This window comes from Pinus tabuliformis, chromosome 2_1 (assembly GCF_031772625.1).
Source record: "Pinus tabuliformis cultivar Carrire ecotype Pingquan chromosome 2_1, CPIR1, whole genome shotgun sequence".
Classification (NCBI taxonomy): domain Eukaryota; kingdom Viridiplantae; phylum Streptophyta; class Pinopsida; order Pinales; family Pinaceae; genus Pinus; species Pinus tabuliformis.
Window position 1 is genome coordinate 633,141,366 of NC_142299.1, and position 26,862 is coordinate 633,168,227.

Genomic DNA, 26,862 nt, shown 5'->3' on the forward strand with positions numbered 1-26,862 from the left:
TCTAGCCTAAAAGTGGTATGTGGTTACCTATGAAATTTCTCTCATCAGCCTAGAGAAAGTTACAAATTGCTAACACTCATTAGATGGGCTAACTATACTCTGGATGGGATCAATGGATCTAATGGACAAATCAAACTCTAGTTCCCCCAGTAAATGATGTGCTACATCACCTATTATATCATCAGTAGACGAAGGCATAGAAAAGGTTGCCACATAATTAATCTGCAATGGGGGAGATACCACTTGCACAAAAGGACCATTTAATGAAGTTGGTTTATTGGGAGTCAAATTAGGACTAACGAATGAAAGATCCTTCCTTCATGCGGGAAACACATCACACAAAAAAGTGAAGAGACAAGAGCTCCCATGACATAAACATAGTCATGCCCAAGGAGTAAATTAAAATCCAAAAGGACTTGGACTACCATCACATTGATATAGATAATCATTCCTCCCAAGGTAATAGGCAACTGAGGAAGGATCCCTAACGATTCATTGTTTCCTATGTTAAAAGCCAACATATTTTGGGTAATGGGCACAAGCTATGGAGAACAGAAATCTTATCAAGTAGTTGAGGACATAATACTAACAGATGCACCTTCATCTATAATTGTGCTACGTATGGGCATATTATAAGCCTATACTATGATATGGAAGGGCACATAAGGAGGAAGAAGATATCCTGCCAATCGACTCCAATCAAAGGAAGTGACAAGACTACTTGGAGGGGGGATTATGGGAATTGGAGAAATGCACCCTTGTCTTGTGAGAATTGGAGAATTTCTGCCTTGTGTCATGGGAACAGGAAGAGTTTCCCCCCATTTTGTTTGAATAGGAGGATTGTCCCCCAGTTCATTGTAATATGAAGAAACGAGAAGAACCTGAGTGGTATGAAGTTCACTCTCTACGAGAAAGGTATGATCAAATGAAGTTGGAATCAAGTCAACTGTTTTCTCAACCGATGGTTGGTCAGGAATGGACCCATGGGATTCAAATTTAGAGAGAGTGGGATTGACTAGATTCAAATTCTAATCAATCATTTCATCAACTAGTGGAGGATTGGGAGAAAGCTTCCTAGTAACCGGTTGGAATTCATGGATGAGAAGCTGTAGTGTTTTTCGACACTTTTGAGGTTTCATCCATATAAGGACAAAGGTGAATAGAATGATTCCCTTCACATAACCTATAGGGAAACTTAACTTTACCTTTTTTCCCATGGGATTTATGAACACTAGTCGATGGTTTTTTACCAGCATGATCTCCAGAAGCTAATGACAAAGGTCAATGTGAGCTTGTGGACCACACTTCTAATACCTTGGGAATACCAGGAAAATATCTAAGAAGTTGATCACCATTACATAACATGCAAGGGAATTTAAATTTGCAGGGCTAATTGGAATATTTTTCCATACTAGTTGCATTTGTAGCAATGGTTGTTTGATTCCCCCACTACTTATTTTGATTCTTCTTCTTCATCCTCCTCTTCTTCTTCTTAGCTTTCTGGTTACTAGAATCAAGATGTTCACTAGGCGAAGAGGAAGAAAGGGGTGAAGAAACAAAAAGCGAAGAAGGTAAAGGGTCAACTTTAGGATCAACGTGAGGTTGATGTTGTTCAAGTGGAGGAGAACTTTGTTGAGGAGCAGTTTGGACATTTGGGACCATAGTGGTCGAAAACAAAAAATTGGAAAACCAATGGTAGATTCGCGAAGGGACAATGTTTCCATATAAGGATCACAATATTTCCAAAAGGAGGAAAAGGACCAGGATTCCCATCATAGGGGTTTCCTTGATTGGTGTACTTGGGAAATGTTTCCATTAGTCTCAACATAAGATCTACTAAGGATTTGTTCCACGATAAGGATGTTTTTCGCGGTCAATTAATTGATTTTTGAAATCAAAGAAACAAAATAAAACAAAGGGGTAAACTAGGAAAAAGGGTTTACCAAGCAGCTGTGCACTGCAATATACCACCTTGGAGAACCAAGGATTTATGTATGGGAAGGTTATCTCCCCGAATGTTGTGTTCGGTGTATCACAGTGTAGAAGGCGACAAACTTGGTTACCTATGGCGAGGATAGAAACCTATGGTGGACTTCCAAAATATACTAGAAGGTACATGGAAGTGAATTCTGTAGTAGTGTTGTCTAATGTGTAACCGTTTGATGAGAGAATTCCCATATACTTATCATCCGTGGAGAACCATCCAATATACCTAAAGGTACATGGAGAACGATTTGATACACTTACGTAGGTGGAACAATGTATCACCCCTAGAATGGAACTCTAGCAAAAAATGATAGCTCCTACATTTAAAGATGTTGGAACACGTCTATAACCTAAACCTTTATGTGTGTCATTAAGTTTCAAATGCTCCTTAGGTTAATTGAGGTGAATTTTAGAATTGATTTTGAATTATGTTTCAATTTCAAGAATCAAAACTTGATGTCACCTGAACACACTTATGATGCAACTAAATGACAAGAAAAGTTCTCATTTTCCTTTTAATAATGAAAGTCCTAACTAAGTAGGGTAAGAAGAAATCAATAAAAAATGCAGCAAACAAGAAATGCAACAATCCATCTCCTCAACTTCACTATTCCATTCAAAATCAAAGCCCTACATGAAATGCATGATGCATAAGATTTTCCTTTTGGATTTCACTTAATTTTCAGATTAAAACTAAGATATTTGTCTAATCATTGATAAAAGAAAACTATTCAGAATGATGACTAAAACAACAATTCTTTTAAGCACTCAATGATCAAACAATTCAATTTTCTAATGACCTAATGACAAGAACAAAGGAAAATACAAACAAATTATTATCAAGGGAAATCAAAACCATAAGAAAAATATATGGAGGCTTCTGAGAGACACTAAGACACTGAGGAACATAAGGAAAAGTAGCTGGAAGAAGGTTGGACAAAGAGAAAACCAAACAAGGAAAATTTTGGCATGAAACAGGGATTAGCGCAAGTGCTTAAGGGGATCCAGTGCTCTGTAATGCAAGCATAGAGAGGGCTAGGGTGCACTACAATGTAAGTACAAGGAAGGATAGGGTGCACTACAACACAAAGTGTCCAGACGAGAAGGTGCTCTCATCAAGGAATCTCAAGTTTCGGCACAAAAAATGCAATGGAATCTCAATGAAAGGTCTTCCTATGTATAGTTAGGACTGAGTGAAACTAGAAAGATCAAAACAAGAGGCAAAATAGACACTAAGGGAAAATAAAATCACCAAGGGATTTAATCTATCCCTAGTATGGTCTCTAATTTGTTATACGAAATATATGATTATGGACAAAAGTGTCTTCCCTAGGCCTGGAAAACTAACCTATAATAATAGAAAGAAAATGGAACAATGTCTTCCTTAAAGTAAATGAATGATGGAATGAGGCATGCCTAGAATCTATTGCAAGCTTCACTCCTTCCTTAGCTTGTACACTCTAATCCTAGCTTTGATTGCTATTACTAAAACCTGCACAATCAAACAAGACAAGCCAAAGATCTACGACATCTATGTAGCACAATCCAATCAATTCATTCAATAGATCAACATAGTATTGAAATCATAACATCATATATAGGAAAATAGTATACTCTTTGCATTAATAGAAATGGAGAGACTTACAACCAAAAATAGGATTTGATCTTGTAGAAGAGCTCCCCAAGTTGACTTGTACTTTTCTTGCCACAAATTATGCCTCTATGTCACCCTAATGCATGGAATAATGACTCTCAAAGCAACAACATGAGGGTAGAATCAATCTCCAAAAGCCAACCCCTTGCCTATGACAAATATAAATATATAGATGAGGGATGTAGTTCACGAATTATTATCCATTTACCAATCTAGGATTGAGATTGTTGGGTCCCTATAATACTAGTTATTACCCCATTACTATTGTAGTTATACCCCTTATTTATATTATTGTGCCCCTATTACCCCCATATTGTTATTTCTGTGCCCCATAGAATCCCTCTATTGTTATTTTTGTGGCTTTATATTATTATTGTTAGGTCGGCTGGATTATATTGTGACTCTTTAGACTCCTATATAGAAAGGAGGTTTTGTCATTTGTATCATCCAAGAATTGTTCATTTATGTAATGTAAAGGAGGTTTCCCCCTCGAAGAGGCTGAATTCTAAGGCGTTGATCTATATTTTATATCTTTTCTTGAGCTGGTTTCATAACATTTGGTATCAAAGCTTTGGATTCTAGGGTTTCGCTGCTCCAAACAGGTCATCGTGGAATTTTCGCTATAACTTTTTTTCTGTGATTTTTCAGAAGTCAAAAAAAAAACCCATTTGAGAAGAATTCGCGCTGAACCTTGGGTCCAAATTTAAGAGATTTTCGCTCGATATTTGCGGAGATATGATCTAAGGAAGTTGGTCTTTTTGTAGACTCCTGAATTACATTCAAAACAGGTGACGTGGGGAAAATCGTCATAACTTTCTCTTTGGGGATCGGATTGAAATTTCATAAGAAGGTAAAGAAAGAGGACGAAGTGTAGTTTCTTGTGTGTGTGTTTCAGATTCAAAGGTTGAAACAGTGACTCGTGGCACGTCGTACAAGTTATCTCTACTGAACCAGTCTAAAAGGAAGTCATTGTGAGAGATTTCACATAACTCTTCCTTGGAGAATCCAATTTGGCTCAGACTTGTGGCATTGGAAAGAGGACGTAGAAGGATACTACAGGTAGCAATTTCAGAACTGGATGATCTGAAATTACAGCGATACATCGGATTCAATATCAGGCTTCTATAGAGTGAAAAAAGATGTGTAGTTTTTTTTTTAAATTTTTGTGTAAGCTTGGTTTAACAGAATTCAAAGGGCATAGTAAAGCGTTATTATCGGTAACTAATGCCCCGAAGAAAGAAAATGCAAACACCTAGTAAGGAACCTGAAAGCTCTAGCATGACTCATGAATAAGAGGAAGAAATGCTACATGATATATCAAAATTACAAGAACAAGTGCAACAAATGTCATGCTCACAAAAGCTAACAAAAGCTAAGATAAGTGGCGTGGAATCTAAGATAAATGGCGTGGAATCTAAGATAAAGGGCATGGAAGCTAAGATCGAGGATTCGATGGCAGATTTGAAGATAGATTTGAAGACAGACATGGAAGAATTGAAGAAGTTGCTACAAGAAAGGGTCACTAATGGTGAAAAGGTAGTAAAGGAAACTCATGATGAGAACAAAAGAAATGTTAATCATGATTCCATAGATGCTAATGTTGGATCGAAGAATCACCATATTCCAAAAATCGATATGAGGAAGTTTGATGGCAAGGATCCCACCACATGGATATTACAAATGGAGCAATTCTTCGATCTCAATAATGTGCAAAACGCACAAAAGGTACGTATGGCAACTGTATATTTGGAACCAAATCAGTTTGTATGGTATCAATGCCATTTCTCTCGTAAACAATTTATCACTTGGGCAATTTTTATGGAAGAATTGATAGCACATTATGAAGATACAAAAAGCAACACTTTTTTTAGCCAATTGATAAGTCTCAAACAAAAGGGTTCAGTAATGGAGCACATTGACGAGTTCCAAAAATTGAACATAAGGGTAAAAGATATTCCAGAGGAGCATAGAATTGATGTGTTCATAGGGTCTTTAAAGGATAATATCCAACATGATGTTCGCCTTTGGGAACCTGATTCATTAGAGAAGGCATTCATGTTAGCAAGAAAAATGGAAAGCAAAATTATGGCAACCAGGAAGCGTACCACTCACAACTATAAAGACAGAAGTGTTGTTGCCCCTAGTATTCCACAACCTATAAGGTTGAAACCACAACAATTGGAAGAAAAAAGAGCAAAAGGGCTTTGTTACAGTTGTGATAGCAAATACACTAAAGGTCATAAGTGTGTTGAGAAGAAATTATTCTACATAGATTGTGAAGAGGAAGAAGAAAAGGAGCAAGAAAGGTCAAAAGAAGAAGATATACTCCAGGAACAAAGCCTAGATGAAGAACAAATAAATCCAACCATATCTTGTAATGCATTGGCGGGAATTTCCACACCTCAAACCATCAAGATAGAAGGACAAATCAAGAAGAAAAAGGTAATAGTGTTGATTGATTCAGGAAGCACCTACAATTTTATTCATTGTAGGGTAGCAAAAGAATTGAATTGCTTCCTATATCCAGCACCAGAGTGTCAAGTGATGATTGCAAATGGAGGAAAAATAAATTGCTCTAGAAAGTGCCATAATATCAAGTTATCCATGGGAGAATATGTATTAACAAGCCCAATGCTTTCCATTCCATTGGGAGGTGTTGATGTTGTACTAGGAGTCCAATGGCTACAATCCTTGGGTACAATAGCTTTTAATTTTCAAGAAATTTTCATAAAATTTTCTACGGAAGGAAAGGAAGTTGAATTAAGGGGTATTGCAGGGAAACCAGGTAAGATAATCAGCTCTAATGGCATGACTAAGCTTCTTAAAAAGGAGCAAAGAGGTGTAATTGCACAATTATGTTCGCTAGATGTTTCCACATTGGAATCATCTATTTCTCCAGATCTCCAAAATGTCCTGGACAATCATTCCAAGGTATTTGAGACTCCCAAAGGTCTCCCACATATGCGTGATCATGATCATGCTATTCATTTGATTCCAGGAAGTGTTCCTCCAAACATCAGGCCGTACAGATATCCCTATGCCCAAAAAAGTGAAATTGAACGTATGGTTGCAGAAATGCTAGAGGCTGGTATAATTCAACCAAGTCAAAGTTCTTTCTCAGCTCCAGTAGTATTGGTGCACAAGAAGGATGGATCATGGCGCATGTGTCTGGATTATAGGGAGCTCAACAAGCTCACTATTAAAGATAAGTTCCCCATTCCTGTTATTGATGAATTATTAGATGAATTGCATGGATCAATTTACTTCACCAAGTTGGATCTTCGTTCGGGATATCATCAAATCAGAATGAAGATTGAAGACATTCCGAAAACGGCATTTATAACTCATGAGGGTCATTATGAATTTTTGGTCATGCCTTTTGGCCTTACCAATGCACCTTCAACATTTCAAGGTTTGATGAATTCAATTTTCAAACCATTCCTTAGAAAATTTGTGTTAGTATTTTTTGATGATATACTAATCTACAACAAGTCTTGGAAGGATCATGTTGAACATGTTGACAGGGTGCTACAACTCTTGGAGGAGAAACAATTATATGCAAAAAGATCCAAATGTTTCTTTGGAGTCCAGGAGGTGGAATATTTGAGTCATATTGTATCTCATGAAGGAGTTAAGGTAGACCCTAGCAAAATTAAAGCCATTAAGGAATGGAAAATCCCCACATCCATAAAGCATCTGCGAGGATTTCTTGGGTTGACAGGGTATTATCACAAGTTTGTTAAGAATTATGGGAGAAAAGCAGCACCTCTGACAACATTATTGAAGAAAGACTCATTTTCATGGACTCCGGAAGCAACAAAGGCCTTTGAACATCTTAAAGAGGCAATGTGCCAAGCACCGGTCTTAGCTACGCCAGACTTCACAAAAACCTTTATTGTGGAATGTGATGCTTCAGGAAATGGAATTGGTGCTATTCTAATGCAAGATGAAAGACCCATTGCTTTTGAAAGTCGTCCAATCAAGGGAAAGTTTTTAAGCAAAGCTATTTATGAGAAGGAAATGTTGGCAATACTCCATGCACTTAAGAAATGGCGACCCTACCTAATGGGAATACACTTCAAGGTAAAAACGGATCATGATAGCCTTAAATACTTTTTAGAGCAAAGATTATCCTCTGAAGAGAAACAAAAGTGGGTCACAAAGATGTTGGGTTATGACTTTGAAATCATCTACAAAAAAGGGAAGCAAAATGTGGTGGCAGATGCACTCTCAAGAAAGGATGAGGATGTGGAAGCATTGTTGTGTGCCATTTCTATTATCCAACCAGATTGGATAAACGAAGCAAGGGAGGAATGGAAGAACGACGAAGAAGTGTGGGCACTTATTCGAAAGCTACAACAAGATTCCAGTACTTCTGATACATTTAGCTGGAAAAATGATTCGTTATGGTACAAAGATTGCTTGTACCTCTGTAAGAATTCCTAGCTAAAACAAAAGATTCTTATGGAATTGCACACTTCTCCCTTAGGAGGGCACTCAGGATTTTTAAAAACTTACCACAAGGTTAAGAAGTAATTTTTTTGGGATGGCCTTAAATCAGATATTCAAAAGCTTGTGGCGGAATGTTTGGTTTGCCAGCAAAATAAAGTTGAAACAATTAAGACACCGGGTCTATTACAGCCTTTATCCATTCCAAGCCAACGTTCGGAGGAGGTTTCAATGGATTTTATCACAGGTTTACCCAAGTCTGAGGGAAAGAGTGTCATCATGGTGGTAGTTGACAGACTTACCAAGTATGCACACTTTTGTGCATTATCACATCCAATTAAAGCCAATATAGTTTCTACTGCATTTATGGAAACAATTCAAAAGCTACATGGAAACCCAAAGATTATTGTAAGTGAAAGATCCCATTTTCACTGGAAATTTTTGGACAGAATTATTTTCTTGTCTTGGTACTCAGTTAGCTCATAACTAATCTTATCATCCTCAATCTGATGGGCAAACTGATATAGTAAACAAATGTTTGGAAGGATATCTTCGTTGCTTTGTATCTGATAAACATACACAATGGGTCAAATGGTTGCCTCTGGCTGAATGGTGGTATAACACTTCCTTCCATACAACAACAAAAATGACCCCATTTATGACACTTTATGGGTATCAACCACCATCCATCACATCATATTTAAGAGAAAATTCTAAGGTTCAGGCAGTGGAACATCACATCGAACATCAACAACAAGTCCTCCAACTCTTAAAGGATAACCTCGTGTTGGCACAAAATAGAATGAAACAATAGGCAGATCAACATCGCAGTGAAAGAAATTTTGATGTAGGTGATTGGGTATTCCTACGGCTACAACCATATAAGCAAATGTCCCTAAAGCAAGCTAAGAAGGATAATAAATTATCACCAAAGTATTATGGTCCGTACAAGGTATTGCAAAAGATTGGTACTATGGCATACAAATTGGAGCTTCCTGCAGCTTCTCGATTGCACCCAGTTTTCCATGTTTCATGTTTAAAGAAGGTTATAGGTGACAAGCTCCCAATTCAAACAATATTTCCAGAACTTGACGAGGAAGGAAAAATTATATTGGAACCGGAAGCAGTCACAGAAACAAGAACTCGACAACTACGAAATCGATCAATTTCAGAGTATCTTATCAAGTGGAAGAACTTATCCGCTGAAGATTCCACATGGGAGGATGAGAATTTTATGCAGAAGTATCCAGAACTACTCAAGCATTGAGGACAACACTTTTTTGAAGGAGAGGGGCATGTTGGGTCCCTATAATACTAGTTATTACCCCATTACTATTGTAGTTATACCCCTTATTTATATTGTTGTGCCCCTATTACCCCCATATTGTTATTTCTGTGCCCCATAGAATCCCTCTATTGTTATTTTTGTGGCTTTATATTATTATTGTTAGGTCGGTTGGATTATATTGTGACTCCTTAGACTCCTATATATAGAAAGGAGGTTTTGTCATTTGTATCATCCAAGAATTGTTCATTTATGTAATGTAAAGGAGGTTGCCCCCTCGAAGAGGCTGAATTCTAAGGCGTTGATCTATCTTTTCTATCTTTTCTTGAGCTGGTTTCATAACAGAGATCCACTTGAGATGGGAGGATGAGATCAAGGGATAAGAAGTGAAAAATCCAAGGTAGGATCAGATAAGATTCAAGACTCTTATCCAAGGTAAATGGTTGAAACAACCTTAGGAAGCTTCTGGAAGAGGAAGCTTTAGGATTCTTTTTATTTTTCCTGAATTTCTAGAATCAACACACGTCCAACAAGGGAAAACCTTTTGGTGATCAATGAAAGTGCAGAGAGGTTCAACTTGGTGGTCAACATTGGTCCATAAAGGGTCAAGGTGCATTGGCCCTTAAAAGCTTGGAAACCTAGCAGTCAATAGCATAAAATCAGGGATTCAACAGAGTCATGCTTAGGGATTTGTGTAGGGATGATGACGACATGTGAAAGGATGTGAATTGGTCCTGTTTGAAGACCTATTGACCATATGCGACAAAATGGCCTATAAAAAAGTTTGATAACACATATTAACAATGAAATTACCCCATTTGGAATCCTAACATCTGGGAGCATTATAAATAGGTTTTTTAGTTTTAATGGGCTAAACACTCCTAATTCCTTAAGAGTTTCGATAACTTCAAGAAAAGCTACATGTGAAATAGCATGGATGACTTAGATGGAATAGATGCCTCTCAATTTGCCCAACTTAGCCTCATTGCAAAGTAGAAACATATGCAAGAAAATTTATTGTCAAGATCTTATAGTTATTGGGCATGCCTAATTTTTTTATATGTTGAAAGTTTGAGGCACACAACCATGGAAACATCATTGACGAATCCAAAATAAGAAATTATTTGAGAATCCTTTTGTGAGAATGGTGATGGACATCGATTTCAATATGCACAAACCTAAGACATATGATAATGAAAAAACATATCTTAAACCTAAATCTAAAAGTCATTAAAGAATGCAATACTCCTCTTTTAATTCTCTCACTCCCTTTTACAATTGCATGGTCTCTCTTGGTAGGAAGTGAAACAAATAGAAAGAGTGATTAAACTATGAATTGGTCATTGTAACGAGAAATCTGCAGTAATGAAACAACAGATGGGAGAGTGGAGCGATTTGTAAAGTTTATTAATTATATTTTGACATTATCACTTGGTAAACTTGTATCAAGTGATTTTTTAAATCAAAAACCCATTGAAACTCCTTAAATCCTGTTAGGGTCCTATAATAATAGGATTCATAATTTTGAATTGACTATGATTAAGTCTTGTAATATTGTACATACGTTTGCTTTCTGCAAAATGTTTTCCCATATTAAAAATAAAAAAATGTAAAGAGGGTAAGTCCTAAAAGAAAAATCAAAGGAATAAAAGAAAAGGACCAAAAAAGAAAATAAAATATGAACCCCACCAAAAAGAGATAAAAAATAGATTATGAAAGTGATGCAAATTAAAATGCCATTACTTTTTACTTTGCCTTGCAAAATAAGGTTGTGTGCATTTTGTCAAAAATGCCACAATCCATGATGGTCAAAATGTTTAATCTTGATTCATTCATGCTTTAAATTTCATGCTGATAGATAGAGAATAAAGATCTAGCCAAACTGCTTAATCTTGGCAGATCAATAGTTAGGTAGAGAATAATAATGATCTCAACAGTTTAATCTGATCCATTAGAAGTTATAAGATAAGAATTAGATAGTTTGCTTATCAAAGAAAAATAAATAAAGGGTTAGCAAGCTCAAATGCACCCAATAAATGAAGAGAAAATGTTAGGGTAAATAAAGGGTAGGTAAAAGAGGTTTGGAATGCATAAGGTTTCTAGCCAAAATGCACCTTCATCATGCTTAATCCTATGTTTCATGTGTAGGAGGAATTATCAAAGAAAGAGGACATTCACAAAAGTTGTATATTAATTTGGGTATTTACCCTAAAAAGTTCTATATAATTTTAGGCCTGACTACTAAAGCTCATTCACTAATTTCCTCTCATTTCACTAAACCCCTTACATGTCTAAATTATTAATTTTCCTTCATTACCCCTTCATTATTTTTCATTCCCTAAAATTTTTCCCCTTCCAAAGGACCCTTCCCTCTTCATTTCCCCTTATCAAAATATCCCTTCCCCTTCATTTTACCTTTTCCCTTATTTCATCTCATTTTCCTTGTAAACCCACTAAAACCCCCTTATCCTAAGTTTAAAAAGTTAAAATGTATCGAGACCCATTGAAAAAATCTCCCTGATACCCTTTTAACTCATCCTAAATGTTTTTCTAAACACCCGCTCTCGTATTCCACAAACCCTTTATATTTTTCTAGCCTATGGTTTTTTATACATCTATTCCCGTTTTATATATTTCACCTTTCCCACTATATTATACCCCCGATCCTTAAAAACTTTAGCATATGGGTTATAACTCCCGTCGTATAACCCATGGTCCCCAGTTCTATTATAATACCCATTGCATATATTAATTCCCATTACATTTTAAATAAACCTGACCCCACACCCCGACTCGTACCTCGTAACTCCACCACGTGATAACCCTCTGATCACCCCCCTCCAGATCCAACGATCTGCATCCCATATCGTGTGCTCCGAAATCTGATCTTTAATATCCCAAAAGCATGCGAGATTCATGGTTTTCCACGCCCTCCTCTTTGCTACGTGGCAGCCCCACGTTATATTGCGTGCTCGGAAAAAATATCACCTACCACTCAAAAGTGGTGCGATGAACCATAATACCGCCTCCCCGCATAAGATGAAACTGCATATTGTTCAAACATTAACCCCGCACCAAAAGGTTAATCACTGTTGGTTAAAAACCAAAAATCTGCCCTTTCTATTATTTTCACTATTATTCTGTTGCAAAGAAACTCTTCCAACCAATTCTAAAGCCCAGAAACTCTGCTCAACTGTTTTAACCCATTTACGACTAGAAGACACTGCAGACTCTAATTTGAAGCAGTGTAAAGACCATTGAACCTCAGAAAGCCTCTGCTTCCCCTAGAGAACTTGTTTGCATACCAAATCTTCGTTTTCCAGGTATTCCAGAAGTACTAGAAGGCATATAATTAAGCTTTGCACAAAATTGTTAATGAGTTAATCAATTAAACCAATCAAAAGCCTAGCCAACCTAAAGAAAGCCACTGTTTCATTCCAAACCCTTTTTTGCATATTGTATTCATCTTTCTAGAGGTCCTAAGCCTACTCCTTAAGCCAGATAGTGATTAATTCAATAAAATAAACAAATCTATGGCTTCCAAAATCATTCTGAATGAAAAACCCCTACAAACTCCTCACCTAAATATTGACCACCTCCCATTGGCCAACAAAGATTTCCATATCAAAGACACAGCCTCCCCTAGCCATCTATTGAAACTCCACTGCTGGAGCAAAGACAAATTCCTCAACCACAATGATGATATTCAGTTATGGGAGTCTAATTTACCCAAATAATTGTTCCCACATGTATACCAGTTTCTTGAAATCATCCACCTATGCCAACTCTGCTATGTCCCAAGTCAAAGAGCTATAGTCTCTCATAACCAACAGATTTTATTCACAATCACTGCAAAGTCAACAAATGAAATGTTTTATATCCATCCAATTCCTAATGAAACCATTTTCTATCCCGTGTTTCATGTGCAGGAGGAATTATCAAAGAAAGAGGAAATTCACAAAAGTTGTATATTACTTTGGGTATTTACCCTAAAAAGTTCTATATAATTTTAGGCCTGACTACTAAATCTCATTCACTAATTTCCTCTCATTGCACTAAACCCCTTACATGTCTAAATTATTAAATTCTCTTCATTACCCCTTCATTATTTTTCATTCCCTAATATATTTCCCCTTCCAAAGGACCCTTCCCTCTTCATTTCCCCTTATAAAAGTATCCCTTCCCCTTCACTTTACCTTTTCCCTTATTTCATCTCATTTTCCTTGTAAACCCACCGAAACCCCCTTATCCTAAGTTTAAAAAGTTAAAATGTGTCGGGCCCCATTAAAAAACTCTCCCCGATACCCTTTTAACTCATCCTAAATGTTTTTCTAAACACCTGCTCTCATATTCCCCAAACCCTTTATATTTTCTAGCCTATAGTTTTTTATACATCTATTCCTGTTTTATATATTACACCTTTCCCACTATATTATACCCCCGATCCTTAAAAACTTTAGCATATGGGTTATAACCCCCATCGTATAACCCATGGTCCCCACTTCTATTATAATACCCATCACATATATTAATTCCCGTTACATTTTAAATAAGCTCGACCCCACACCCTAATTCATCCCTCGCAACTCCACCATGTGATAACCCTCCGATCACCCCCCTCTAGATTCAACGGTTCACATCCCATATCGCGCGCTCTGAAATCCGATCTTTAATATCCCAAAAGCACGAGAGATTTGCGATTTTCCCCACCCGCCTCTTTGCTATGTGGCAGCCCCATGTTATATCGCGTCCTCGGAAAAAATACCGTCTACCACCCAAAAGTGGTGCGATGAACCATAAGACTACCTCCCTGCGTAAGATGAAACTGCCTACTATTCAAACATTAACCCCACACCCAAAGGTTAACCATTGTTAGTTTAAAACCAAAAATCCGCCCTTTCTATTATTTTCACTATTATTTTGTTGCAAAGAACCTTTGCCAACCAATTCTAAAGCCCAGAAACTTTGCTCAACTGTTTTAACCCTTTTGTGACTTGAAGATGTTGCAGACTCCGATTTGAAGTATCATCAAGACCATTGAAGCCTCAGAAAACCTCCGCTTCCCCCAGAGAACCTGTCTGCATACCAAATCCTTGTTTTCCAAGTATTCTTGAAGTACCAAAAGGCCTATACTTAAGCTTTGCACAATATTTTTAATGATTTAATCAATTAAACCAATCAAAAGCCTAGCCAACCTAAAGCAAGCCATTGTTACATCCCAAACCCTTTGTTGCAAAGTGTATTAATCTTTCTAGAGGTCCTAAGCCTACTCCTTAAGCTAGATAGTGATTAATTCAATAAAATAAACAAATCTATGGCTTCCCAAAGCATTTTGAATGAAAAACCCTATAAACTCCTCACCTGAATATTGACCACCTCCCATTGGCCGACATAGATTTCCAGATCAAAGACACAGCCTCCCCTAGCCATATATTGAAACTCCACTGCTAGAGTAAAGACAAATTCCTCAACCAGAATGATGATATTCAATTATGGGAGTCTAATTTACCCAAATACTTGTTCCCATAGGTATACCAATTCCCTGAAATCATCCACCTATGCCAACTCTGCTATATCCCAAGTCAAAGAGCCATAGTCTCTCCTAACCAGCAGATTTTATTCACAATCACTACAGAGTCAATAAATGAAATGTTGTAGATCTAGCCAAAGCCTAATGAAACCCCATTTTCTATTGAAAACCTACTTGATCTGTACTTAAATATGGACCTTCCCAAGAGATCTCAAAATTTTCATACTTTCATCCTAGAAGAGGCTCATATTCCTATAGATAGTCCTCCATACTCTGCCACCATTTTCTCTGAGAGGGCCAGACAGATTGTAACCATGATGTCTTGTATTCTAGGATATACCACTGATGAACATGTAGATGAGCCTATACTTGCTTTCCTTTCTATTTTTTTCCCAGGAAAGCCTCCAGCTACAGTTTTCAATTTTGCCCAGTTCTTAGTAGACAGAATCCATGATCAATTGATCAGATTGCCAGATGAAAGAGTATTCAAATACTCTTCAGTATTGTTCCATATGTTCCTATATTTCTAATCAGACAGGTTTCCAGTTAACATACAAAAGATGGACATTAAGGGCAATCCTAGATCTATTATCTTTTGGACACCATTAATCCAAAAATATTCCACTGTTTTAAGCTACAAGGAATTCATTGATTCATTTGTTCACCTAGTGGTTAACATGCTAAGCAGTAGCAATCAACCTAGGATCAGTGATGAGATAAAGAGAGTTTTACAGTTGTTGAAACACAGTAGAATAGGGGACTGGTATTTATACTAGAACCACACTGAAGTAAGGGTGTACGGACGTCAGCTCACTCCCTATAAGCTGCCTAAATATCTCCCTAAGAGGATATTTTCATTAGAGTATATTAGGTAGATCATAAATCCAGATGATGTGAATTTTCTATTAGCCAAGAAGAAAACACAGTTTAAAATAAAAAACCAGCTTGGTCCTTTTATCTGCAATAACAGGGAAGTTGAAGAAGAAGCAAAAAAATGTTTACAGGAAATGAATTTCTGTAATAGTTTCGAAAGGAAGTATGATCCTTTAGGTGTCATAAACAAAATGAGACTCAAATTTAAATTGAGCCCTTTTATGCATGAGTCTAGGCTAGAGATTGAAAAGTATGCCAACCAGTGAGAGTGGTTGGAAAACACCTTAATAGATATGGAGAAACATATGGATACTAGTTCCATTCTACATACTCCATCCCCACAAGACAAAAATGAAAAAAGGGCTAGGGAAGAAGGTTGTTTCTCAAACAAGGATTCAACAAATGACATATTTGAAATTATGTACAGGAAAAAGCTCAAGCTAAATCCTGTAAATGAGCAAGAAGAGATAGTTGATACAATTGAAATCATTGGTACATATATAGTGGTCAAAGAGAATACAACTCCAACAGTTTTAGAGGAAACTCATCATCCTTCAACCTCTAATACTCAGATTATTCAGAAGCAGGTTAGTATTGAAGTCTCTTCATTCGGAAAACTAGTGGATAAAGAAAAAGACAAAGGAGAAATATAATGAAATCAAGTTGAGAAATGAAGCATTGAAAGTTGAAACCTATGCCCAATATTTCAAATAGACTCCTAGTGATCAAAATAGGTTACTTTCAGTTTTTGACCTTAATAAAACAAGGAAGATGCAGATGACCTTTTTGCAACCCACAGTACAACATCCTAAGTCATCAGCAGATTCCAAAAGGATAGAATTTGAAGTTTTGGCCAATAATGTTCATCATATAGATACAATTTAGTTTCATAAGCAAGCGGGAGAAATGATATACTCAACAATGACCAACAAAGCTATGAGTGTACAAAAACTTCAAAATACTCTAGCGAATATCACAACACAGTTTAAACTAGAGAAGGCATCCTCACAAGCAAAGGATAACATAATTAAATCACTAGAAGAATTGGTTATTGAGATTGGATATAATCCAAATGACATCAAGGTAGCAAAAAAGCTCATAAAAAGTAAGAATGAAGACATTGCTGCATTGAAGAAGCAGCTAAAATTGCCTCCTTTTGAACATCCACAAACCAAGGAAGTTCTCGAGAATCAAAGCCAAAAAGATGAGATGATGGACATCATTCTTTAGTTAAATATCAATTAAAAGAAATGGAGAATGAGATGGATAAGTTAGCGCAGGAGAAACAGGCCAACATGGAAGCAACTACTGTCACTGTTATTCCTATAGTTACTACAACAGTTCCTTCTACTTTGGTAGCTTCAGTGGCCACATCAGCTCCAGTAGCTACAACACTTCCCACTGCATTAGCAATAGGTTCAACAACAACAACAACAACAACTCATCCTAGTGATGAAGCAAGTAAATTGATCAAAGCCATGGAAAATATGTCCATCCAAACAAATGAAATAAATAGACTTAAAGAACAAATAAAAAGTCTAGAGGATGAAAAGAAACTGGCTCAAATCATGCATAAGAATGAGACACAGAAGTCAAACAGATTGAATGAAAGGATACAAAAGTTAGAGAAAGAATTGACACTGAAAGAGCCACTAGCCCAAGCAAAACAACTTTTATGGGCCAATATCATTAACTTAGTCAATGATATTTGGCCATTTATACAGGTGATATTTGAGCAGAATGATTTGGTCAAAGAGGCTAGTGAGGCAATTCAAAGGGTTAGAGCCGAACTTGGGAATAAGCCAAAAGAAGCCTCAAGAATAATCTAGTTCCTTAACTCAAAGAACAAGTATGAATTGCAGGAGCTTGGAATAGCTGACAAAACTGAGACCATACTAGAGGTAAAGAAGGTAATCACCAAGAGGAACCTGATGATACAACTAGAGGATAAATGCCAAACAATGGAGCTCGCAAAAGATAGGTTTATGGTAAAATTTGATGCTTTGAGGCAGAAAGGTCTGCATAATCCATTGGTGATTAATGACAGGTTGATGCCACATGAAGACTATGATAAGAAAATTAGAGAAGTGGTAAAGAAACAAGCTAACAATTCCTCCATGAAAGGGATTCCTACAGGAAAAGTGCTCTATCAGACTTTTGAGAACCTCTTTTACCCCCAGCATGAGGTAAAACATATCTTTATAAAAAAGCCTACTTTTGCAAAATACACAGACACTGATGAAATCTAAAGAACAATGGTAAATATTAAATTACTAGATGCAGAGTCTTGGGAAAAGTTGAATGACTTACTATGAAGATGAAAGGAAAAATAGAGCAGTCAAAGTAAAATAATAAAGAATAGTAGAGTTTGAAGATGAAAGAGTATCAGTAAAAGGTAGAATAAGAGACAGTCAGTGAGAAAGCAAACAACAGGAGAGAAAAAGCAGCGTAATATCAAAGAAAAGCTAACAACAAGTAATAAAAGAGGGACAACTCACATCAGTTACATATCTGTCTCTATCTTCTTACATGAAGATATTTCATTTTCCTTGAATAATTCCTAAATCAGTTTTAGGATATTTTGTAATAATTTTTGTATAAATACTTCACAACTTGAAGTATTGACAGTGGATTGCTGAACATTTCTATAGTTGTATTGATCTAAAACCTGAGGGTTTATTGTAACATTTTCAAGTCATCAGATTAGGCTGAGTAATAAAGGCATTGCATTACAAGATTCATGTGTTGGGCCACTTCAGTGAAGTATCTTTCATTTTTTAAATTGCTATTTTCTTAAGTATTTCACATACTTACATGTTTTCCAATTTGAATGAAATAACTGGAATGTTACTGCAAAATTTGTTTAAGTACACTCTGTCTTGAACAATTATTCATTTTGATGTTTTCTTCTGATATACAGAGTAGGGAATTCTTCATTTCTCCCTAGTTTTGATTGACCCCTTTCATTTCCCTCATTATCCGGTTCGAGGAATCCTTAACTGCTCCTTGACCCTGATTGAAAAAACACTTCACCATACAACCTAAAAGATCTGAATTTACTCGAATACCTTGCCCTGTGAACACTATGTTTAGAACTTGATCCAGTCCTATTTTCTTGACATTTGGACTCCATGGACCAATGGTAAAGAGACATCCATCTATCCATTTAAATCATTGATTCCACCACCAAATCAAATCAAAACCAAACCAAGCTTAAATAAATAGCCTAAAATCAATTAATCCAACAAAGTTAAATCATTAAGAGAGGGCCCTCTCTGAGCATTAGGAAGGCTAGATCCTAATCTCGAAAGTAGGTTTGTGGTTACCTCTATTATTGATTTAAACACAACATGATAGCCCTAGGGAAATTTTAGAGTGATAAAATAATGGAGACCATACTGGGGAGATCAGTCCTCAGTTTAATAAACCTTAAAAGGAAATCCTAAATCTCATCTTTGCACATTAAGGGCATTTTAGGGTTGTCAAAGGTTTCATTAGAAAATTAAAAAAATAAAATTCTGGCTTCCAAAAGAACATACTATACCAGGGCACATCCAGATCCAAACCCTACTATAATTGTTGATAATCCAGACAAAATCTTAAGAAAAAACAATAAAGTAGAAAGTCAAGAAAGCATTAGTCAGCTAATCAAAGCAAATTCACTTCCTAAAGAGTTATCAAACTTAGAGGATCTTCAATTTGATTTATCATTTGAGCATTCATTGTTTCATACCAAATCTGAAACTTCAATCCATGATACTGTAATAGACCCTGCTTTTATTCAATTTATTGAATCAAAGAAGAATACTATACATCCTGATTTAGATCAGCACGTGCTAGACACTTTTGACAAACTTGATGCTTTAACCTGAAATTTGATAAGATACATAGATAAAGCCTATTTTCAATAGTCTGAATTAGTTGCCCTAATTGCTGCTACTCCTAAACCTTCTACCATTCCTTCAGAGTCTGTAAATTCATCTTTATTTAGTACCACCTCATCTATTATTTCCACTACACTTCATTCCACAGAATCATTCATCCCCAAGCTTCCTCTTCAACCTAGAGTTTTATTTCCATCTCCAAATACTTCAAGTTCATCTTCTAACACTTCTGCTACATTTTCTAGCACTTCAAGCTCATCTGTAAGCCCTTCAAGTTCATCTTCAAGAACTACCACTTTACCTCCTAGCCAAGCTAGAATCTTAGCCATGGCTGCCAGATATGCTCCTTTGACCTTACTAGCTCAAGTACATGCCATGCCCCAAGACTACCACAGTAAAATCTTTCAATTTGATGGTACTGGTCAATATATTGCACAACAACATGTAAATAAAATGGATGATTACTTTGAATTACATGAAATTGATGAAGAATATGTACAGATGAGATTATTTGCACAAACACTAGCAGGAGATGTCAAGAAATGGTTTAAATCTTTACCTGCTGGTCATATTGCTGATTTAACTGTTTTCCATAGATTGTTTATCAATAGATGGGAAAGAAAGAAAATTCCTTTACAAATATTGTTTGAATATGAAAACACTAGAAGATATCCTAATGAATCTGTTCAGGACTATTGTACTAGGTTTAACAATATTTATAATGCAATCTGTGCAAATATCAAACCTTCACCAGACTTGGCACTAATCAAATTTCCTGATGGTTTTGAAACTTATATGTCTTACAAATTGAGAGAAAGAAACCCTCCAACTCTAGAACATATGAAGAGTGATGCAGTTAGTGTAGAAGCTAACTTGTTGGCTAAAAGAGCTAGAATGAGGAATGAGAGGAGAGTTACCATTAAGGAAGAACCATCCACTTCAGATGTTAAGATAGATACTTTGGCTAAAAGTTTAGAAAAGTTAGTGGATAGATTAGAAATTATGGAAAGAAAACCACAATGGGATAATCAACAACAAGGTCCTCAAATAAGAAATCCAAACTTTAGGAAGAATCCCAACACTGGTAAATCTAGAGAAGGGCCACCTGATCAACAGATTAGACCACCTTTCCAAGAAAACTATGCTGAAAGTTCTCACCAAAATGAAGAAGATGAAGACACTCAGATTAACTTAATGGGAATAAATGATGGTAATACTATTTTTCTTACCCAAGAAGAACAAGAATTATGCATGTTACAACAATTACAGTTACAATCTGGAGAGTCCTTTGATTATAAACAAGGTTATGAATTTTCCATTAATGAAGTTCATAAGCAATATAACCTTAGGAGTAAGAAAAACACATAAGCCCCTACTAATAAAACTATCCAAACTTAGACCAAGAAAACAGTGGGAGCTCCTACAACCAAAGTGTTGCAAATTCTCTCTAGAGAAACCCAAAAAATTTCACTCCAAAGATTGTAGCTAGTCCAAAAATTGTAGACATTATAGATACTGTTGTTAAAACTTCAGTTGATATGCAAAAATCAGCTACTATTAAAACTTCAAAATATATCCAAAAATCAACTGATACTCAAGCTTCAAATACTATTCAAATTTCAACTGCTTCCCAAACTATTCTAAAACAAAAAATTGAAAATAGTAAAGCAGTGAACACCCAAACAGAAACTGAATTACCATTTGAAGATAAGAAAGAAAAGACTACACAAACTTCAATTTCCAAGGAGGCAATCATTCAGTTAGGAAGAACACAGACTCCATTTAATATCCAAACTGAAATTTCCAAATTGAAAATATCAGTTCCTTTAATAGAATTGATAAAAAATGATTCCTACAAAGCCCAAATTACTGAAACACTAGATATAGATGAAGGTGAAGACTCTGTTAATATAAATGATGACCAAATAGAGTTAATATTTGGTCCCGAGGTAAATGGAAAACATGAACAAAGTGGTGTTCCTCCATTCTACATTAGCTTGACTATTCATGATCAAATATTGCACAAAGCTATGTTAGATTTAGGAGCATCTCACAATTTAATGCCTAAAGCAATCATGGAAACATTGGATTTAGATATAACCAGACCATACAAATATCTTTTCTCTTTTGATTCTAGTAAAGTTAAATGCCCAGGCTTGATAAAATATCTGTGTGTCACTCTAGTTCAATACCCAGGGAAGAGTATTGTCATGGATATTGTAGTTGTTGATATCCCTCCAAAGTATGGAATGCTATTATCTCGCTCATGGGGAGAAAAATTGCAAGGATATCTATAGTTAGACATGTCTTATGCCACAATTTCAGTAATTGGTCAGCCCAAAAATCTTTATAGAGAAACTTTAATGAAATACATGGTCAATAGTACAGATAAACCACAGAACTATCCTATTTATTATGTACATTCTGATATGGATTCTTTCATTTTATGTAATTCAGACACTGGAAAATACAATACCACAATTGTAAAACAAGAGCATAAAGAACCTGACAATGATAATATATTTCATGAATCTAGGTAGTACTTAGACTTTGATGGTTCAGTGAATATATTAGGAGAAAGTGCAGGAGTTTGGATTCATAACATGGAAAATAATAATTCTGAAGGTCATGCCTTTATATTAAACTTTAAATGCACAAATAACATGGCAGAGTATGAAGCTTTGATCTTAGGATTTCAAATTGTAAGAAACCTTGGAGCCAAGAGAGTTTCTATCATGGGAGACTCGGAACTAATCATAAAAAAAATTAAAGGAGAGCATTCTGTGAATAATCCTAGACTTAGCCAATATAGAGAAACTATTCTAGATCTAATTAAGGAACTTCTTGAAATTGATTTTGCTGCTATTCCTAGGAAACAAAACATGCAAGCTCATAGTCTGGCTACTTTTGCTAGCACTTGTAGATTACCTTGTCATTCCAATCACTAGTACACTACAGAGGTAAGACACAGGCCTGTTATACCTGATAATGTGAAATATTGAAAGATTTTTTCACAAGATTCTCAAATCTATGATTTTATGAATGCTGAGGGAGAATTCCAAAACTGTAACATAGATACTGATTGTACAATAACATCATATATAGTGATATAGATATAAATGTTGTATATGTAAATAAACCCACTAAATTCAATAAAGTATAAATAGATAATTTAGAAAAAAGTAGAAATAGAAGAAATAGTTAATGATGATTATGAGATTTACCTTAAAAATAAATTTTTGCCTAAGGGATTAGTCCCATTAGAAGATTTATTTGATTGAAATGATGTATCTAGAAAACCAAAAATGGAGCCTTTAAGATCAGACATAGAAGAATGTAATATAGGAACAGAAGAAAAACCTAAGCTTATTAGGTTATCTAAAGCATTACCTCCAGCTGAAAAGCTGAAATACATAAGTTTGTTTAAATAATTTTAAGATGTTTTTGCCTGGAGTTATGAAGACCTCAAGTCTTATGACACCAAAATTATTCAACATAAAATACCCATCAAAGAAGATCAAAAACCCTTCAAACAAAAGCTTAGGAGAATTAATCCAGTTCTTATGCTACTGATAGAAAAAGAAGTAAAAAGGATGTATGAGGCACAAATCATAGCACCAATTAGATATTCATATTGGGTCTCTAATTTAGTCACCACTAGAAAGAAAACACGAGAAATTAGACTATGTGTTGATTTTAGAAACTTGAACAAAGTATCACTGAAGGATAACTATCCCCTCCCTAAAATGGACCACATTCTCTAGAGGGTAGTAGGGTCATCCAGAATTGCATTACTTGATGGATTATCTGAATACAACCAAATCTTAGTTCAACCAGAGGATCAAGCAAAGACTGCATTTACCACTCCCTGGGGTACTTTCATGTTATTAAAAATTCCTTTTGGATTGATGAATGTTGGAGAAACAGTCCAAAGAGAAATGGACATAGCTTTTGCAAAAGAAATCCATGACTTCTTAGTCGTTTACCAAGATGATATTGTTGGGTCTTGAAATTGTCATTCATTTCCATTACACTTTCACTATTATGTCCATTATATCACCTCCATTTCACCTTCATTTCACTACATTCATCTCACTTTCATTATCATTGGGTCACATTTATGTTTTTCCAAACTTTATTAATTCTTAGCCTTTTTAAGTGAATTTGTGGTTAAAAATTAGAAAATAATGTGCATATGCTTATACCTAACAAGTGGGTTGAGATTGTTGACATGTGTAGGTCAAAAGGAGGCTTCTAGAAGACCTTTATGTGGCACCCTAAGGCCAAATTCGAATTTGAGTGGAGAGGATCATGGGATCATGAGGATATGTGTCACATTTCCTATTTGTATTGAAACTCTAAGAAGACATGTGTCTTATCATTTCCTATTTTGATTAGAACTCTAGAGGTATAGGGAGAGATTCATGGACTCTCATTAATGAGATGACTTCTCATATTTTTGTATAAATAGGAGATCTTCATTTGGTAGTCTTAGAAAGTTTTTTAGTTTTGGAAAGTTTTTGGAAAGCCTTGGAGCTTTTGGAAAGCTTTGGAGAGCTTTGTAAACTTTTGTAATTTTGAAGAATTTGAATAAAGCTTTGATGTTCTCAACATGGAAGGAGATGTGAAGTAGATGTCATGGAGCATATTAGAATGTAAGGTAGAGTAGATTTTGTTTTGTAGTTTTGCTTTGATTTCATTCAAGTATGTCATTTCATTGTTTTCAAGTTTTCAAGTTTAGATTTTCCATTTATGCAAGTTTAATTCATGCAAGTGTGTTCAACCGGTTGATTGTAGATTTATCTAAATATGTAATATATGCTTAGCAAAATAGTCCAAGAAAGTATTTTCCAATTGGTGATTGGAGCATTAGAGCACACAGTAGATTAGTTTTCCTTTACATGTTTTGTATTTTCTTTCCATTTCAATTTCATTAGAATAGTCACTCATTACATAAATGAATGTTTCCAAAGCCTTTCGTTGATGGTTTATCCTCAAACTAAATGGTGAAATGTTGAGTTTATGAATGAGATTTCTTGTTGTTCAATGCCTTTTCCTTCTTAGTGTAGTCATTCATGATATAAACAAATATTTCCAGAGCCTTTTGTTGATGGTTTATCCTCAAACTAAATGGCGAAATGTTGTGTTTATGAATGAGATTTCTTGTTGTTCATTAGTTTAGAGTTAGATAGCTTAATGCCATTTTCTTATCAATTTAGTAACTCATGATTTAAATAGATATTTCCAAAAGCCCTTCGTTGATGGTTGAACCTAAGACTAAGTGGTGAAATGTTTTACTAATGACTGAGTTTTTCCTTGCATTTTCATGTTTACTTCTTTTAGAATGATGAAGATTTTGTTGCAATTTCATTTTCAGTTTTAGAACAATGAAGTATTGAATCCCTCCAAATGCTATCACAAGGAGGTAGTTCTCCCAAAATTGTGTAGCAAAGTGATAAAACACTTCATTTAGCTGTTATCATTTTTGCTTTCATTTCATAGACATTTTGTCGGCTTAGATTAATCTAACTGTTCAAAGTTTTGATTTGTTTCCTTTTCTCCTTTCTTTAGAAATTAGATTTTAACATTGAAAGTCATTAGATTTAGTTGACCATTAACATTTAGAGATTTTCACCTAGAAGCATAGCTTTTCTCTCTTAGATTAATTTTCCTAAGCATGAGAAACAAAACCCCCCAAAAACAACGAAGTAAGAAAAAGGGTTAACTAAGCACATATGGTGCACCACACTTCATCAGTTTACGATACTCGGATTGATAGTTTATGTAGAGAAATTTAGGACACTAAATTGACTAGACATATATCACAGTATTTTCCAAATCAGACAATGAACATGTAGATCACCTAAGAAGAGTATTCATAAAATGCAGAAAATTTGGCATATCCTTAAATCCTAAAAAGACACTCTTTGGACTAGAAGAAGGTAAACTCGTAGGACACATAATTTCAAAAGAAGACATTAGAATTGATCCAACTAGAATAGAGGTAACCCTAAACATCAGTTACCCTAGGAACATTAAAGAATTGCAATCATTCTTAGGTAAAAAAAATTCTTGGAAGATTCATTTCTAACTTAGCAGAACTAATCAGAGAATTGAATAACATGTTAAAGAAAGATTCAACACTTAAGTGGATAGTAGAGGCTAAGTAGTCTTTTGAGGCAATAAAAGAAGCCCTTACTAAAACACCTGTCCTCATAAGTCCTGATTTCAAAAAAGATTTTATAATTTTTTCTTTTGCTTCAGAACACACTACTGCAGCAGTCTTGTTGCAAAGGAATGATCAGGGTTATGAGCAACCTATTGCATTTTTAAGAAAATCTTTGAGAGATTCTACACTAAATTATAATATAATGGAAAAACAAGCTCTTGCTTTAGTAAAATCCATAAAGGATTTCAGAGTGTACATTATATACTCACACATTATTGATTATGTTCCAAATTCAGTAGTAAAGGAAATTTTAACATAGAATGGCCCTGATGGAAAGAGAGGCAAATGGATTGCCACTATTTTGGAATATGATATTGAAATAAAGCCCACAAAAATAATCAAAGGCTAAGGTTTAGCTAAACTCATGGCTAAATCAGATTGTCAGGCCTTGGATTTCATTGGTGCTCTAGATGATCAGGAAGAGATGGTGACTCCATAGAGCAGTGAAGCGTTTTTAGATTCACCTTGGTATACATATATCATATTTGTTTTACTAAATTTACAAGCTCCTCCTGGTTTATCTAGAACTAAAGGTATATTCTTGAAAATGAAATCAATGAAATATTGTATCATAGACAATTCTTTATTTTGGAAAGATAATGGTGGCATTTTGTTAAATTGTTTATTAAAAGATGAAGCTGACAAATTCATGCAGGAATTTCATGCAGGATATTGTGGAGGACACCTATACTGGAAAACAGTTACTGATAAGATTTTAAGAGAAGGTTTTTACTGGCCCACCCTTTTTAAAGATGTCAGAAAATATGTGATCTCCTGTCACAAATGCCAAATATTTTAAGGCAAGAAGAAACTCTTACCTTTACCCCTCAAACCCATCTCCACAGAAATCCCATTTCAGCAATGGGGTCTAGACTTCATTGGTGAGATTCACCCATGCTCCTCAGCCCAACATAAATGGATTTTGATAGCCACTAATTACTTTACCAAATGGATAGAAGCCATCCCTTCTAG